An 18088-nucleotide genomic window follows, 5' to 3' on the forward strand; every position below is an offset into this window, starting at 1 on the left:
AACCCCTACACCATCGCAACCAACTGCATCATCCAAACCTACTGTTGCAAGTCAACCTGTTGGAAGCCAGTCTTTGAAAAGCCAATCTGTCAACACAAGGCTTGCCCCGAAGAAAACCTCAAACATACAAAAGTTGCCAGTTAAAAGAACACCATGGAAGCTGTGAAGATGTTGGGACTTTGAATTATCTCTTTTATTTTGTTTTTTGATTGTAATGTCTTGATGAAGGAAGACCATTACTACCAGTTAAAAGAGCACCTAGTTGCTTTTAGCTTTATTTGTGTTAAAGTCACTTTTTTGGGAATATATTTGAAATGTATTTTGCAAATATGGATGCTTTGTATTTCGAAATACATTTGGAATGTATTTTGTAGCATTATGGTAATTGTGTAGTGACATTTGGAATATATAAATTTGAATTATGCTTTCAGCTATGTATGTGGCAGCATTATAGTTATTGTTTTAGTTACAAATTTTATGGCTATTGTGTATTATGCAGCATTGTAATTGTGTAGAGACAAATAATAACTTTTTATAATGTTACAACGATACATTTTGAAGTCATCATCATTGAGATAGAAGTCTCAGTTCAATGAAAACGATAGAAGTCACAATTCAATGAAAACAATAGAAGTCTGAGTACCAAAAATGCATCATCATTGAGATAAAAGTCTTAATTCATAGAAATTAGAATTCATTGCTACAACCTGCTTCATTACACCAACTTCAACTACAACAAAACATTATAATTCCTATCTACCTAAGATACACATTCCTCCTGTCTTTACTTCTTGTGCTCCACCACATGTTCATCACTATAACATTCAACATTAACAGCAAACAACAAATTACAATCACAAACTTCAGCCATTTGTCTTTGTTCTTCAACGACATCTCAAGCTTCACAATCTTCCTTCTTTGTCTAACAATAACTAGGCTTTTGTCATCAACTACTTCATTTGGTAGCCATCGAAAGTTGTTGCATCCACTGTCAACCCCACGTTGTTTTCAATCACCAACATAAATCAATAGTTAAAAATGGCTAAGCCTAGCAATTCAGCATGTAGTCTTGTGAAAATTCAACAATGCAGCCGCTATAATTAAGACCAAACAAAAACAATTAAGAAAAGAAAAGCTAAGCGTAGGAACTCAGCATGTAATCAATAGAAAAGTGCAAGGCCACAAGGAAAATATTGATGCACAGATACATGTGCAAGAATCTAAGATAGAAAATTGATTCTCACCTTGTAGTTGGGACATTCCCAAAATCTCCTTCCATAGTAATTTTCTGTGATTGCAGTTCGCACAATCGCGATGTCAGGACAGTTGCAAGTTGGTGCTGATGTGCGATTGGCCATGCCCGAAGAACCACGAGAATCAACGTTGGAAAACAATTGGAGTGTGGATGAATTCGCACCAGCAAAGGATTCAAAGTGCGACATTGCAACCACCAATTATGGTGAGCAAACCCTAAAATTTGGGAATGAAAGAAGAAAGAAAAAGATGAGGATTTAGAGGCTGAATAAGACAGTGTTTGTGCCATGTCATATCTGAGGTGGACAATAACTTAACTCATTAGTTAATTGACGGAAAGGATCAACTTGATCTATTTTAAAATAATTAAGAAATAAATTGAATCTTGGAAAAAACTTAGAGACTCAATTAAACATTTTAATATAATTTTATGATAAAATTAATAATTAAGTTTACTTTTATTGGTACTTCTAGTATCATTTTTATAATAATATAATTATGTTTGCTAATAAAAAAATATATTTTATGTGATTTTAAAGAATTCAACTTGAAATCAAGGTTAGTCATGCATATCATAACAAATTTGTAAATATTTTAACATTTTGGAGAAGAGTCGTTCTCCTTCGAAAGTATTGACTTTCTCATGAGTGATGATGATGGATAGAATCCTAACAAAACATAATTAACAATTGTTCTCAAAGAAGAGTACATGTTGCTAAAATATCAGCAATGTGTTTAAATGCATATGGCTTGGCTTCAATTGAGATTTCCTTCAAATTTCTCAACCCACTACCTATAGCAAGCACCAAGGCCTTTTCACAAGTAAATTACAAAAAAAAAAAAAAAAACTATACGAATTGGGCTCATTTTCTGGCATGGAGTCTTATGGTCTCTCTGGTTATGCGTAATATGGAATTATTTTTAAGAATTACTCTCTTCATGTAATTGGTTTGTTAATTTTGATTAAAATTAAGTCTCGGTCTTAGTTTTCTACTAATGCGAGTGGTTAATTTTCTTCTTGAGATTGGTGTACAAGTCCAATTGTTTGTGTCAAATAAACATGTTAGACTTGAATTATTGATCTCGTTGTAAATAAAGAGATTAGAGTATCTCTTTTAGTCTCATTAATTCATTTTGTCTCAACTCAAATTAAATTAAATTAATTTTGAATGCATAATTAATTCCTCAACTTAAAATTAAGTATGTGAATATTTACATAAAATGACGTTAACTAATATTTCATTGTATTTGAAGAATTCCATGTAAAATCAAATACACACTTAAATCAGTCATATTCTGAACCAATTTGCAAATATATTCTAACATTTTGGAAGAGTCCTCCTGCTTCTTCGAAATTATTGTCTTTCTCTTGGGTGGTGATGATGGATATAATCCCAGCAAAACATAACTAACTTGTCCCGAAAGAAGAGTACACATGTTGGTAAAATTATCAGCATTGTGCTTTCTGATCTAATGTAACAAAGATGTTGCTCGCTTTCTATTAAACTAAAGGTAAGCGCATCTTATATTAGTTATATGGTCTAAATGCATGACTAGGCTTCAATTGAGATTTTCGTTCAAATTTATTTCTCAACCCACTACCTATTGCTCCAAGGCCTTTTCACAAGTAAAATACTTAAACAAATTGGGCTCCTTTTTTTGGCATGTAGTCTTATGGTCTTTCTGGTTATGTGTAATGGAATTATTTTTATGAATGTCTCTATGATGTAAATAGTTCATTGAATTTGATTAAAATTTAAGTCTCTCAGTCTTAGTTTTCTAATAAGATGAATAGTACATTTTCTTCTCCTGATTAGTATACAAGTCCAATTGATTGTAACAAACAAACATGTTAGATTCGAACTTAGACTGGTTTGTTGTAAATCAAGAGGTCAAACTATCTATTTCACTGTCATTAATTCATTTTGTCTGTCCTAAAATGCAATTTGCATTAGCGACTGATGACTAGATATAAAGGGCTTAGAGAGTCAAAGTGAAGATGAATGACCACGCGAGAAACCTTGGCATGGCGACAAAATTCAGCAATTTAATGGTGGCATTTCATGCATGTAAATTATCTTTTCTAAAGTGCATTATTTTTCATCGCATTCTGTTTATTTTATTAATTTATTCCATTCACTTCTTCATTATTCTACTGTTGTGCGTCTGCATACAGTAGATCTTGCTGGCCACTAATTAATTCGATAGACAGTTAAATGTTATAGTACCATTGGTCATCACAACGATTAATTTCTCCATTTAGACAATATTGGCTGCTAAAAAAATAATTAATTAGAAGTTTGAATGAGTTTTTGATTAACATTTCTTTCTCTTTTAAATTAAGAGTTTGATATTTGAACCAAACTTTACCTTCAGTACACGAATTTTTTTAAGAAAAAGTAACTTATATATTGTTTTAAATTTTATTCGTCAAATGAAATTAGTACTATATATTTACATATAGAGTTCTGGCTTTAATAAGGTTTCTGCCAAGTCATCATGTTTTCCAAATTCTGGATACGAATATATTCTTCCTAGATGCTACTAGGTAAGAGCCTTGTACACTAGACTGTGCCATATATATATATATATATAAAAAGAGAGTTCACTTATTCTACTACCCCCAAACATGAGATTTTTAAGTTAATTATAATATTCATTTGATCACTCCTAATCAGAATATCATAAAGTTCTTTTTTTTTGCTTGCTATGCAATCTCATGTTAGGAGTACATATAGTCTTCTATTTGGTTCTGTTGCTTGCTATGCAGTCTCTGGCTACTTTTTTTTTGCTAACCCAGACATTATTTCAGCATATATACACACTTCAACAACAATCAAATTTTAACCTAATTTCTGAACAATTTATTGGTTTTTTATCTGAACATTAAAGGGAGGGCTGCGTTTTGAACAATTCCTAATTATTAATTAGATTCCTTATTAGTTTCAATTTCAAACATCATTTCACATATATTGAATGAAATTAATTAGTTTTAGTTTTCATAGCATAACCTTATTAACTTTTATAGAATGATTGTTTATTATTATTTGTTATTGTTTTAACACCCGTATAAATTAATCAAATTTTCATACACTTTTGTTTTACCTCACATATAGAGAATCTTTTTTATCACGTAAGAAAAAACATTGGCAGGAAAAAACATTCGCACTACTTCTAATTAAGAATGTATCCATGCAAAATATATAAGATATATATGTTAGAAACTATTGCTTTCTAAGAAAAAAATATCTATCAACTAGGTAAACTTTTATTCAATTCTACATTATTTCATCATGTATCAAATAATGAAAAAAAATTATGATGAAATAAATTAATATCAATTATTCATTACGAAAGTCAGTCAGAAATTACCTTTACCGTACACAAAAAGAATGCCTTGAAAAGAATCATTCCTATTCTATACCAAACCGTGAAATATACTTGAAAAGCATCATTCCAACTCTATCCCAACCTGTGGAGTTCACACACAAAAAAACAGAAAAGAAAAAAAAACCAACCTGTAACTTATAAATAACCATTTAATCTCATATTTCCATATATATTATCATTTCCTTTATGAATTTTTTTTCTTCTGTGCACCAACGTATCTCCTAGCCTATAATATGAAAGACGCAAAATTACTCAAATAGACTTCAACTCTTTTTAAACATTTTGTTATACACGTAATTAGTTAGCTAGTAACTATAAGCACTATTAATATTTAATAACAACAAAAAAACACTATTAATTAATATAGTACTAAACATTTGGAAGAAAACATTATTTTATTTTCTCGTACACCAAAAATATGGATCAAGAGATGATCATATTTCGTCTTATCACACATTTTTCTTTTGAAGAAAAAATTCATTGATATATATGGACCATTTTTCAGTTGTACTACAACCTTAGGGCTAAAGCTAATTAAAGATGAACGGTAAGTGGCGGGCAAAGAAGAAAAAGGAGCGGAAGGGCCAAAGATCTGTGCTCATATTCATGACGCATCTGATAGACAAATAGTGCGATGGCAACAAGAACCCAATTTTCAGTCCAATCATGTACGCACAAAAGATCAAAATGGGGTGTGAGGTGTGGGGAATGCTGTTGTTGGGGATAAGTATCTTCCCCTTCACTGTCTAATTAACAAAATGAAAAAAAAAGGAGAGATTTTTGTGGGCTCAGTATCTTTAGACTAGTTTACGAGCTAGGTGCCAAGGGAAAATATTCTCAGAGGACAACATGCAGCACCACCATGTTTTGGTCAGAAACGGAGGAATTGAAAACGACAAGGTTAGCCTTGTCTGCTTGTTTAGGCAAGATAAGAAAATGTACATATATGATCAGTCTAGTGTCTCTGAAACTGTTTAATCATTTTTCAAGAGTTTATGTCTAGTTTCTGTACTAAATAAATAGAGAAAATGATGAATCCAAGAGACTTCTCAAAATCAAGAAAAAAATTATCTACCTCCGAGTACAACGTGTGTATATATATATATATATATATATATATATATTAGTGTTTGTTATTAATTCTATTCGAGATGAATAAAATGATTATGAGCAACAAAATTTTATCACCAGAGTATACAGTAAAGATATGTACACACAGTTATTACTTAGCCTTAACCTTTATATACCCTTCAAGTCTTCACATATAGCAATTTTATATGTTGGGGTCGGGGGGATTAGAGCAAGAAGAGCCATCATTTGCAATATCTCTATAACTTTCTGCTCTTACTATAAAGAGAATTAATCATGGATGTATATGGGGAATCTTTAGATAAGCTAGGGCACGTTTCTTTGTCACTTAACAGCAAACAGGTCTCTCATCATTTAAGAATTGCAAAGGACCTCTGTTAATGTGAGACAACTAAAAGTATATAATGGTCTAGCTTTGCTTTCATTTTTTTTAAAGTAAAACTTTATTAAAAAAAATTGAGTACAAGGAGTATCTCAATAGAAGATCTCACAAGGGCATATGTAAGGGATTTAAAGAAACAAGTTATAGAATTATTACACTAATCACAAGAAGAATATTAAATACTATCTTTATTACCTTGAAATCAAGTTGAACATCTCACAATTTAAAAAAAAAGTGTTTTTTATGATGATTTTTAATTGTTTTTAAAGTCACTATTGTGAAAAATTAAGACTTTTTATGATGGTTCTCAAATCATATTAGATGGTCAATTTTTTATGACGATTTTGTCAATAATAATCTTAAAAATCATTTTCTAAAAAAAAAAATGTTTTTAAGAATGTAATTTTTTATCAAATCCAAAACCCTCTTGAAATAAAAGTTAACAAAATTCCTATTGCCTTTTTTTTTTTAAAATATATACTCTAAATAGGCAATATCATGGTGGTGTGTGAAAATATATGAGAGTGGCTTTGCTTTAATTAATGAGAAAAATAAGCTAATTGCTAACAGATATTCAAAAACAAACTTTGAATATCATGGATTAGTATTGATGTTTAGGTTGTCTAATATAAACCATATATCGAAAGGTCTACGATACTTAGGTTTTCCTTTCAAAGTCTTTCTCCTCATAGGTTGTTTAATTTTTTTATTATTATTTTGGAAAATATCTTAAATAGTGTTCGTTAATGATGGTACTTATTCATCTTTATAATAAATTTAGCTTACTCGGCACGCATTTAAGATAATGTTATACTTTCATATATTCTTTCAAAGTTAAAATATCATAAAGTTTAGATGAAATTAATAGGTGAATGGCAGACACTAATAATTTTCTAAGATGATTGCTTTAAATGATTTGAACCGTGAGAACGACGCAAAAATTATAGTATCGAAAGATTACATGATAGTGACAATGATCATTATTTAATTCAAGTTCCTTTGTAAATGTAATATTTGAGATATAGGAATTTTGAAGAGTTTATAACTGTTTTTCACTCTTAAAAAAAAAAAACTTTGACTAACTTATAAGCCTTTTTTTATACTAAAATTAAGCTTATTTGGTGTAATTTTTTTTTTCATAAGTTATTTTAAGTACCTAATTTATGATAAGCAGTTGAAATTACTTAAAATAGTTTATGAAAAATAAGTTAATTTATAAATTATTAATTTTTTCTTCTTCTCAATGTTATCCTTACTAATTTATTTGAATTTTTTTTTTATTCAATTTAAAAACTCTTACCTTACTAAGATATATGATTTGTATTCGTTTCATAGTCTTACAAATAAGAGACATATATATCCAAGTTCTTCTTATACTGATGAAAAAATTATTATCTATGAAAAATTATAAAGAAAAAATTATTTTTGTTTTGAAATAATATTATTAATAAAGTATTTAAATGTTAAAATATGATTTTAAATCATATAATTCTAATAAAGTTTATTTGATTTAATTTTACTTTTTCAGAAAAATGAAAATTTTAATTTTATTATTTTTTATAATACAAAATTAAAAAAATTATTATACTAGATTTTAAGATGATAAGTTATTAAAAATAAAATTCAAATATTAAATATATTTTTTGTAAATTGATATTTATCAGTTAACTTTTAACTAATTTTTAACTGATCAAGTAATTTTTTAATATTTTTTTTAATGTGGCATTGATTTTATAAAATGATATATTTTGGAATATAACTTCTTCTCAAACATTATATAATCTGAAATGAAAGAATAATTTTAATTCACTACCCAAATATTAGTAATAATTATAAAATTTATGAAAAACAAAAAACAAAACATGTTGCTATTTCTTTGCATATCTTATTACAATATTTAACCCATTATTTTTACGAGGTGTTTATCAAAACTTTCTTTTCATGATGCTCAAAATTTGAGTGCTTAAACACACCCCAAAATTCAGGGGGAAAAAACAGAAGGGAATACACGAAACTTTATGGACTCGACTTTGATTTGAAAGAAGAACAACTTAGAGAACGGTGAAAGGACCAATAACCTCACAGTCATGTGCATTTCCCGTAAGCAAAAAAAGGTTAACTTTAGGGCCTGAAAAAGGGTGAAGAAAGATTAGTGTGATTCATAAAGTGGTCAAACAGTGTGGCGGCAACGAGCTACAGTTTGAAATAAAGAGTTGTGACAATTCACAGTAAAAATTAAGAATCAGCAGCACCAATCATTTTGCTGTCAATGACGAGACTTCAGCAGATAATGATTCTATAATGAGACTCACATGAGTAATTTATGCAACAATTGAAGGAAGTTTTTTTGTAATGATATATAAATATTTTATATATCATAAATTTTATTATATTTGTGGTTTTTTCTCTGTTGATATTGCGTAGGAGTTTGGAGTGTTTATTAACCGTTTTTCAAGTTTTTTTCACTCAAATAGTGACCGTTTGCAAGAAATTGTTTATGAAACAATTAAATGAAGAAGTTGATGTAAACAGCTAATAACTAGAGAGAAATTAAACTCACTGTATGTTTTTTCACAAAAATAGTGTCTGTTAGCATGAAATTGTTTATGTGCAATAATTGAAGGAATAACTTGTTGATGTGAACAGCTAACAACTAGAGAGAAAGTTCACTCAAAGTTTTATCACATAAACTGTGGTTGTTAGCAAAAATTATTGCATAGTCCGATGCTAAAAAAATTATTAATATTACATGATTAATTAAGATCATAGGGTCCGAACCATTTTTTATGTAACATATAATCATATTTTTTAAATTTTTATTAAAAATATATCATATAGAGATTGGTAGGAAATATATATATAATCTTCGACCATATAATAATTTTTTAAGACAATTAAGCATCACATAAGTAGTAAAAAAATTCAAATAACCATAAAGATTTTCCTATCATCTAAAGATTGATCGAGATTATATTAATTTTGTATCACGCAATAATTCTTGAGTTAAGGCTATTTTTTTCCTTAACGAAACACATGTTATGAGGTTAAATTAGCCATTAATATATTCAAAATACAAATTATGATGCACACTTGATGGGAGATTTTTCTTTTTTTTTTTTAATTTCCACAGGAATTACATTGGAGCCAAAAACCATCGGAGCTAGCCTTAGTTATCCATTGTTTGCTGGCCGTTTCCTACAGATTGTGAAGATTAAGTTAAACTTGAATTAATTTGAACTATGTCATCACTTAGAGATAGGTAATGAGAGCCGTTGACTGAAAAGGAAGAAAACGTACGCAGCTACTCGATTGGTTTGGAGTGATTTAGCTGTATCATATTTACTTTTCTCACTGAACCGTTAACAAACTCTAACGGAGGAAAGTTCACTAGACCCATCAAGTGATGAAATGACCAATTTAGGATAAGAACCTAACGAAGAAGATCATTACTTTTTGCAGAAATATTACTTTACCTTGACCTATTGTCGATTACCAAATTTGGAACTTCTTTAACTAATCCTACAATCTAGGCAGACGAAAATCATATTTGCATTAGTTGAAAACGTGCAGAGGGGAAAATATAGACATAGTTAGTCACCTAATAATGATGAACACATATATATGAATGAATTTTGATATGGGTTTTACCTCCGACCACTTTTTTTCTTTACTTGATTTCTATACTTGTTAGATAGCTACACACAATTTTGCAACGTGTCAGGTTATTGTGAACTACCCATAAGTCACTTCTCTTCAGCTATAGTAGCAAGTTACTTTTTTTAACTTGTAACTAGCCTTTGTCCGTGCGGACGGTCCGGACTCATACTCCTATTTGAATATTGAAAAGTTGAAATAATTGATATTGAGTTACATGTAGGTAATAAATTATGATTTTAAGGTAACATGTTAATATTATATATTGTCTGATATTGTTTAGAATAAAAGAAAGGATACACAATAAAAAGATGTGAATCAAACGATTATATAATTAGATAATATGTATCTCACTAAGTCATGAAACATCAAGAACATTAAGTTATGAAACATCAAGAGGTAGAAAAAAGATTTGAGAAAAAAAATATAAGTCAACGAAATAAGTTTATAATTAATCAAAGCAAATCATAAACTGTTTAGTCAAAATTAAAAAAAAAATTGAAAATTTGTTTGATACCCAAAGGTATTGAACTTACAACATTAACAAAAATATGAGAAGAAGGCACATGAAAGAAACTCCAGGATGCACATGACTACAATCAGATATTAGTAGTGTTGGACCGTGTCTTCAAATTGTTGACTGCATTTTTTTCTCTTTTTTTTTTATCGAATCCCCTCCATCATAAATTAAAGAAAGCAATACACACACAAAAATTACTGAGCATAAATCTTCCGTCCATGTTTAATCTACAATTAAAATTCATAGAACATTACATATGGTAACCGAAATCTTACAACATTAATAAAAATGTGAGAAGAAGGCGCATGAAAGAACCTCTGGGATGCACATGACTACAATCAGATATTAGTAGTGTTGGACCGTGCCTTCAAATTGTTGACTGCATTTTTTTTCTCTTCTTTTTGATCGAATCCCCTCCATCATAAATTAAAGAAAGCAATACACACACAAAAATTACAGAGCATAAACCTTCCGTCCACGTTTAATCTACAATTAAAATTCATAGAACATTACAGATGGTAACCGAAATCTTACAACATTAATAAAAATGTGAGAAGAAGGCGCATGAAAGAACCTCTGGGATGCACATGACTACAATCAGATATTAGTAGTGTTGGACCGTGCCTTCAAATTGTTGACTGCATTTTTTTTTCTCTTCTTTTTGATCGAATCCCCTTCATCATAAATTAAAGAAAGCAATACACACACAAAAATTACAGAGCATAAACCTTCCATCCACGTTTAATCTACAATTAAAATTCATAGAACATTACAGATGGTAACCGAAATCTTACAACATTAATAAAAATGTGAGAAGAAGGCGCATGAAAGAACCTCTGGGATGCACATGACTACAATAAGATATTAGTAGTGTTGGACCGTGCCTTCAAATTGTTGACTGCATTTTTCTTTCTTCCTTTTGATTGAATCCCCTCCACCATAAATTAAAAAAAGTAATATACACAAAAATTACATAGCATAAACATAACAAAATATGCTTGTTAATTCAAAAATTATGATAATTTCCATATCCTACCATAATATTTAATTTTCATTGTTAAGTACCTATTAATTTGAAATGAAAACTAACTAAAATACAAATCAAATATGCTTATTAATTAAACGTTAATAAATTGACAATGATTACGGTAAAAACAAATATAAAATTGAAGCTGATTTGAATATGTTAAAATTGATAGTGTAATATTTTTAAAAATTGATTGTTAAGTACCTATTAATTAGAAATAAGTCAACATCTAAATTATGATTATTTCCCTATTGAATATGATCATTAATTTGAGAAATATGATTATTTCTATATCATAACAGAATATTTAAAATTGATTGTTAAGTACCTATTAATTTGAAATGAAAATTAACAAAAATATGAATAAAATATGCTTATTAATTAAACGTCAATAAATTGACAATGATTACAGTAAAAACAAATACAAAATTGAAATTATTTTAATAATATGTTAAAATTGATATTGTAATATTTAAAATTAATTATTAAGTATCTACTAATTAGGAATAAATCATCGATTAAATTATAATTATTTTCGTATCCTAAAAGAATATGGTTATTAATTTGAAAATTATGATTATTTCTATATCCTAACATAATATTTAAAATTGATTGTTAAGTATCTATTAATTTGAAATGAAAATTAACAAAAAATAAAAATAAAATATGCTTATTAATTAAACGTGAGTAAATTGACAATGATTACGACAAAAAAATACAAAATTGAAACTGTTTTAATAATATATTAAAATTGATACTGTAATATTTGAAATTGATTGTTAAGTACTTATTAATTTGAAATGAAAATTAAAAAAAAAATATGAATAAAATATGCTTATTAATAAAAACGTCAATAAAATATGTAACGTTTAATATTTAAAAGGAAATTTTTCTCTTCTATAAAAGATACATATAATTTAGAAAGAAAAAAATAGAATTTGTAGGATATATGATTACACTTCATCTTTACATGGAAATTTATCTGTATTCTTGTAATTATTAAAATTCGCTTATTGCAAATACTATAAACTTATTTAAATTAACTGACTCAAACAGATTTGTTAAAAAAAAAAAAAGATGGATGCATGATTGCAGTACAACAAACACGTATTTAAATTAACTTTATTTTAGTATAACTTTTCATTCAAATTAATTTCAACAAATTTGGAAACATATCAAGTACTCGTAAGTGAGATAATATAACCGTATTAATATCGAATGGTTATAAAATTGTATTAATCTACAATTGTATCTAAAATAATATAACTCATTTTTATTATTATAATAATAAATTATTATATATGATTGTTATTATAAATTATTATCATTAATTATAAATGTTGAACCACGGTCTAGAAGGCTTTGTTTTTGTCTCCAATAATGAATTGACAATATTAGTCTAATCATTTTTATTATTATAATAATATATTATTATAAATTATTATTATTAATTACAAAAAAATATTTTTGTTTGTATTATTGTTATTAGATGTAAGACTTTCACTCTAACAGTCACACATTTGAATTCAAAATGGGATTGGATGTTCAAAAGTAACTGCAGCGGTGCATTTATTTTTTTTGGAAATATTAAGTCATTGGAAATAATAAATGTTGATTGACATTGAAGCAGCAAAAACGTAGAAGACATAAAATAGTGCAAAATTGAAGGAAACAAAACGCAGAAGCATTAAAAGTAAATTGTTTTTATTTTGAACCTGTATGTTTTTATTTTGAACCTGTATAAGCACAAATGTCAAGAATATCTACAACAGAGATTTTGTACACGTTGATACATTACCATGATAAGAACAGAATTGAAGAAGATTGAAGATCACTCGTGAACCTCAAAGTTAATCATAGTAATAAACGTCATTTTTTGCAAGTAATACATAGATGAACACGGTAAAGAAAGGAACCCGGACATGAAACACAAAAAAGATAAAAATAGGTAGCAAATGCAACACAAAGATCCATATTTTTCCATATTGTGCCATTAAGGCAGAACAACGACAATCCAACTATGTTCATCTGATACCTATGAATGGCATCCGTTTCCGAGAAATTCAACTACAAAAATTGAATGCCTGTAAAGATTCAAATTGTTTACCTCTATTTCTTAGGCCCAAAAAGTTTGTTTGTGGTCATTATATTTTATACCATCCTTCCCTGGTGTTACAATTTATTGTGAATGGCTGAAAGCTTCAAAAATTGAATACTGTAAAGATTCAAATTGTTTACCTCTATTTCTTAGGCTTGTTTGTAGCCTCGGGCTCAACATTAGGTTCATTTTATCCTCCTAACCACAATAATCTCTAGAACGAGGGACATAACTAATTGAGATTTTTGTTTTGCTAGTTGCATGCAATATGTAAATTCATTAGTCATTGAGAAAGTTATAAAAGTTATATTGAGATTTGAGAATGCCTCAATGAGAAAGTAGGGAGACTAAAAGTAAGTGAGTTTCCTTTCAGAATTTGAAACCTCAAGGAGCCTTTAAAACACTGAAGTTGACGTAAAAAGACATATACAGAAAAAAAAAGAAGAAACAAAGAGACACACCCAAAGAGACGAAAAATAGAGAAAAGCTCCAGCCTTCAAGAGAGTTTAGGTTTTAGGAGTGATTTTAGGGTTCTAGGGGTGGAGGAGACATCCCCATCCATTTAAAACCTTAGTTTTTCTTCAAAAATCTGTCCTTTGTGCTGAAAGTTACTAACTTCAATGGAAGGCTAAACCTCTTGTTGGGGATTTCTGATGAACATTTGATGTAATATTCTCTCATTATCTATTTAAAGTTGCTTTTATGTGTTCTTTGCTTCTATTTGCACTTATTTCTTGCTTGCTTGTGGCTTGATCACTCATTTGTATGTAAAGTTAGAATTTTTAGTACTGGGAAGTGTTTTAAAACCTTAGGACTTGATAGAGCAGGCTAGAGAATTGTATGTCTGGGGACGAAATGCAACTCATTCAAACTAAGTTTGTTAAGGGCTCAAGGACAAAGTTTAAATAGAGTTAGGCCCATTCACTCGAGGGATCTTGGTTTGGGTAGTTGTTTTCAGCATAAGAACACTAAAACAACGTTAAATAGAGAAAAATACGTAGTAACATCAAAGTAGGTTCAGTAGAATGACCCAACTCTTTTACTTGATTGTTTTTACCTCTCACTATTAAATACTTTAATTTGTAGTTAATTAGAATTGTAGAAAAAAACCCTCTTTTGATTATTTACTTGTTTTACACAAATATTTACTTATTGAATGCACAATTTCTGGATTCGTAGGTTTTCAGCAAGGTTCCAATTTTAATTAGAATCAAGGGCAGTAGGGATCTCATTTTGGAAACCAGTACAATAAAGACCAAGGTGGACCATACAACAAGCCTCAAAACCAAAGGCCTAGCCTTTATGAAAGAACAACCAAGCTGGAGCAGACTTTGGCTCAGTTCATGCAGGTTACTATGTCCAATCACAAGAGCACAGAGTCTGCGATAAAGAACCTGGAGATTCAAGTAGGACAACTAGCCAAGCAAATAGCTGAGAATTCTTCTGGAAGTTTCAGAGCCAATACTGAGAAAAATCCTAAGGAAGAATGCAAAGTTGTCATGACTAGAGGCAAGAAGGCAATCATGATTGAAGGTGAATGGAGGAATGTGGATGAGCAAGAGCCAATAGTTGAAGAAGAAGATCAGTTGAGAGAGAACAAAATAAATGATGGTGAAAAAGAAATAAGAGAAGAGAAACAAAAAAAAAAGAAAAAGAAAAAAATGAAGAAAAAAGAGAAAAAGAGGAAGAAAAGAAGACAAAGAGTGAGCTAGCCAGAGAAAGAAAGAAAGAGGTTGTTCCATTCTCAGGGAAGGAAGTACCATATCCTTTGGTACCGTCCAAGAAAGACAAGGAACGACACTTCGCTCGTTTTCTTGATATCTTCAAGAAATTGGAGATAACTATCCCTTTTTGAGAAGCCTTACAACAAATGCCACTCTACTCAAAGTTTCTGAAGGATATGCTAACCAAGAAGAGCAAGTCAGTCTCGCTAAGCGCCCAGTCTGTTTTCCTATTTTATTTTTCTGTTTTCAGTTTGAAATAAAACTTGTCTAATTCAATTCCTATTATTCTTTTTTATGCAGATGGCCTCTAGGAAGAGGAAAGCTACCGCTTCCAAGCCCCAAAAGCCCTATGACACCACTAGATTTAATTCTGAGGGCGCCTAGGAGAGACATGCACAAAACATTCACTCCCGGAACATCCTTCCGGGGAGGAATGTTAATTTATTTATCATAGAGTACGATGAGTTCCGCCAGGAGCTCGAACAGAGGCAGTGGCGTAGATCCTTGACCAGGTAGCCTAACAGTCACATTGATGTGGCCTTGGTCAAGGAGTTTTATGCCAATCTCTAAGACCCTAAAGATAAATCCCCCAGGCAGGTTCGAGTGCGGGGGAAGTTGATAAAGTTTGATGCTGAGACACTCAACCCATTTCTGGAGACCCCAGTGGTTTTGGAGCTAGGGGAGCACCTCACCACCTACTCCAGGTTCCACCGCACACGTTCAGACCCTCAGGAGCTTGCTTCCAAGCTCTGTATTCCAGGGCACGAGTTTGTTTTAAATGCTGAAGGAGCGCCCTAGAAGCTCCTGAGGAAGGATTTGACTACTTTAGCACAGACCTGGAGAGTCTTATCCTACTCTAACCTCGCCCCCACATCTCATACGTCCGACCTTAATATGGACAGGGTGAGGTTGGTGTATAGACTTATGATGAAGATGGAAATGGACTTAGGCTCCATTATTTTTTATCAGATTTCTCAGATGGCCCAGTCCAACTCCTCCAGGCTTAGATTTTCGGTGCTTATCACTGCCTATGCATCGCTAGATGAGTAGTTCCAGATTCATTGACATTTGAGTCCTTGAGCCTCGCCATTAATTTGGCGTATATCCGGAAGAATTGCTGGTACCCGAATGATCCTTCAATCACCTTTCCGGGGACCCGCAAAGCTTGGGCTCGGGGACCATCAGACACTTCTGCTCCTTCCTCCTCAGTTCCAGCTCCTTCTACTCCAGCTCCACCACCACCAGCATCAGCTTCAGTACCTTCTGGCACCTCCACTCAGAGCACAGAGTTATTAGTGTCGATGTTGCCGAGCCTACACCATGGCTTATGCCTGGTGATGCAGAGTATCCACGACTTGGCTCAACATTGGCCCATCATGAGCATGGAGGCATTTATGGCCCAGATGGCTTGGCCAGGAGTCCAGCCTTCTCCTTTGGGGAGAGTGTTTGAACTCTAGGATAGTCTTGAACTTTATCGGAAAGTGTAGCGAGTCGTTAACGTAATAATAAATCGGTAAGAAATCGAGTATCGAACTTAGGGAACTTACTTCATTCGGTGAAGTTTCATTCAGCAAGCAGACATTGATATAAAGCCATGTAAACAAAATTAAATCAAAGGTGTATATGCTGTAAATCTAAAATAACTAAAAATACGCTTATCAAAACAGGAGAGAAAACAAATGATTAAAATGTTGGGTCCTTCTACTGAACACTTGATGTAATTAAAATATTTTTCTCTATTTAAGATTATTTCTGTGTTCTATGTTGAGGACTAAAATACCAAACACTGATTCCTTGCGTGAATGAACTAATTCTTATTAAACCTCGTTCTCAAATGTCTCGTCGAACATAGCCTAACCGAATAGCATTACAATCACAACATATCAAAAACTAAAACCCTGCACTCTATGTCTAGCAATGCAGTTATCTAGCCCTGCTCTATCCAGTTCTGAGGATTAATACATTTTCCAATGCTAAAAATCCTAACTTTGCACACCAATGGGTGATCAAACCAAAAGCATGCAATAATTAAGTGCAGATGGAAGCAATCAACACATAAAACAACTTTAAATAGATAGTTAAGAATTTACATCAAGTTTCAGTAGAATTTCCCAATAGATATACTTAGCCTTCCATTGCAAGGCAACACCTTTTCGTTACAAGATGAGGGTTTAAGAAGAAAATAACATATTACACAGTGGTGGGGATGTCTCCTCCACCTCTAGGAACCTAGAGATTACTCCAAAACCTAAGATCCTCTTGAAAGTTGAGGTTTTTAGCTTTCTTGCTCTGTTTTGCGCCTCTGTTCTGCTCTTTACGTTCTAACCCACGCTTTATGCTTGATTTTTCCAACTTCAGCCTGAAAAAGGGCTTTCTGTCCTCGAAGGCTCGCTTAGCGCCATTTTTGCGCTTAGGGCGAGTTAGTGAATATTCGCTGGGCGTGCTTAGCACGGGAAGAGACAAATGCCTCGTTGAGCGAGTTGATGATGTGCTGAGCGCGCAGATGCTTCTCAGATTCTCCTCCAGATGCTCCCAACTCACTAAGCGGGCTGAGTGCCTTGCTTAGCGCATGATTCTCGTTAAGCGCACAAGCCTCGCTAAACACTAGCTTCAAGCCTTTACAAATTTCATCCTTTTTACCTGAAATTGAAGTTGAAACACATTAAATTCACAATGTTGGGCATTTGTACTGAACAAAATTAAACTAAACCTAAAAATATGTACAAATCTACAAAAGAACCATAAATTGGGGAAAAGATAAAAATTTTATAAAACTTTTCTATACAAAAGTTACTCGTAAATGATGACTAACAGGGAGGTGAGGCTCCTACGGCCCAAGAACTGCAGCCAGAGGTGCAGCCACAACCGGAGGTGACACCTGAGGCCACTCCACAGACTTCACCTGCTGTCACACCATTAGTGGAGGTTTCAAAGGATGAGGATGGCACCG

At 31.3% G+C, this 18088-nt stretch overlaps 1 long non-coding RNA gene across 1 annotated transcript; it reads right to left on the minus strand.

Moving 5' to 3' along the window:
* Positions 1-640: 640 nt before the first annotated feature.
* LOC114377971 lies at positions 641-1523 on the minus strand. The gene is made up of 2 exons (XR_003659237.1): positions 1245-1523; positions 641-1094 (listed from the first exon to the last, which is right to left on the minus strand). It is a non-coding gene; the product is annotated as an uncharacterized LOC114377971 (long non-coding RNA).
* Positions 1524-18088: the final 16565 nt, after the last annotated feature.

Source organism: Glycine soja, chromosome 12, assembly GCF_004193775.1.
Source record: "Glycine soja cultivar W05 chromosome 12, ASM419377v2, whole genome shotgun sequence".
In the NCBI taxonomy this organism is placed as follows: domain Eukaryota; kingdom Viridiplantae; phylum Streptophyta; class Magnoliopsida; order Fabales; family Fabaceae; genus Glycine; species Glycine soja.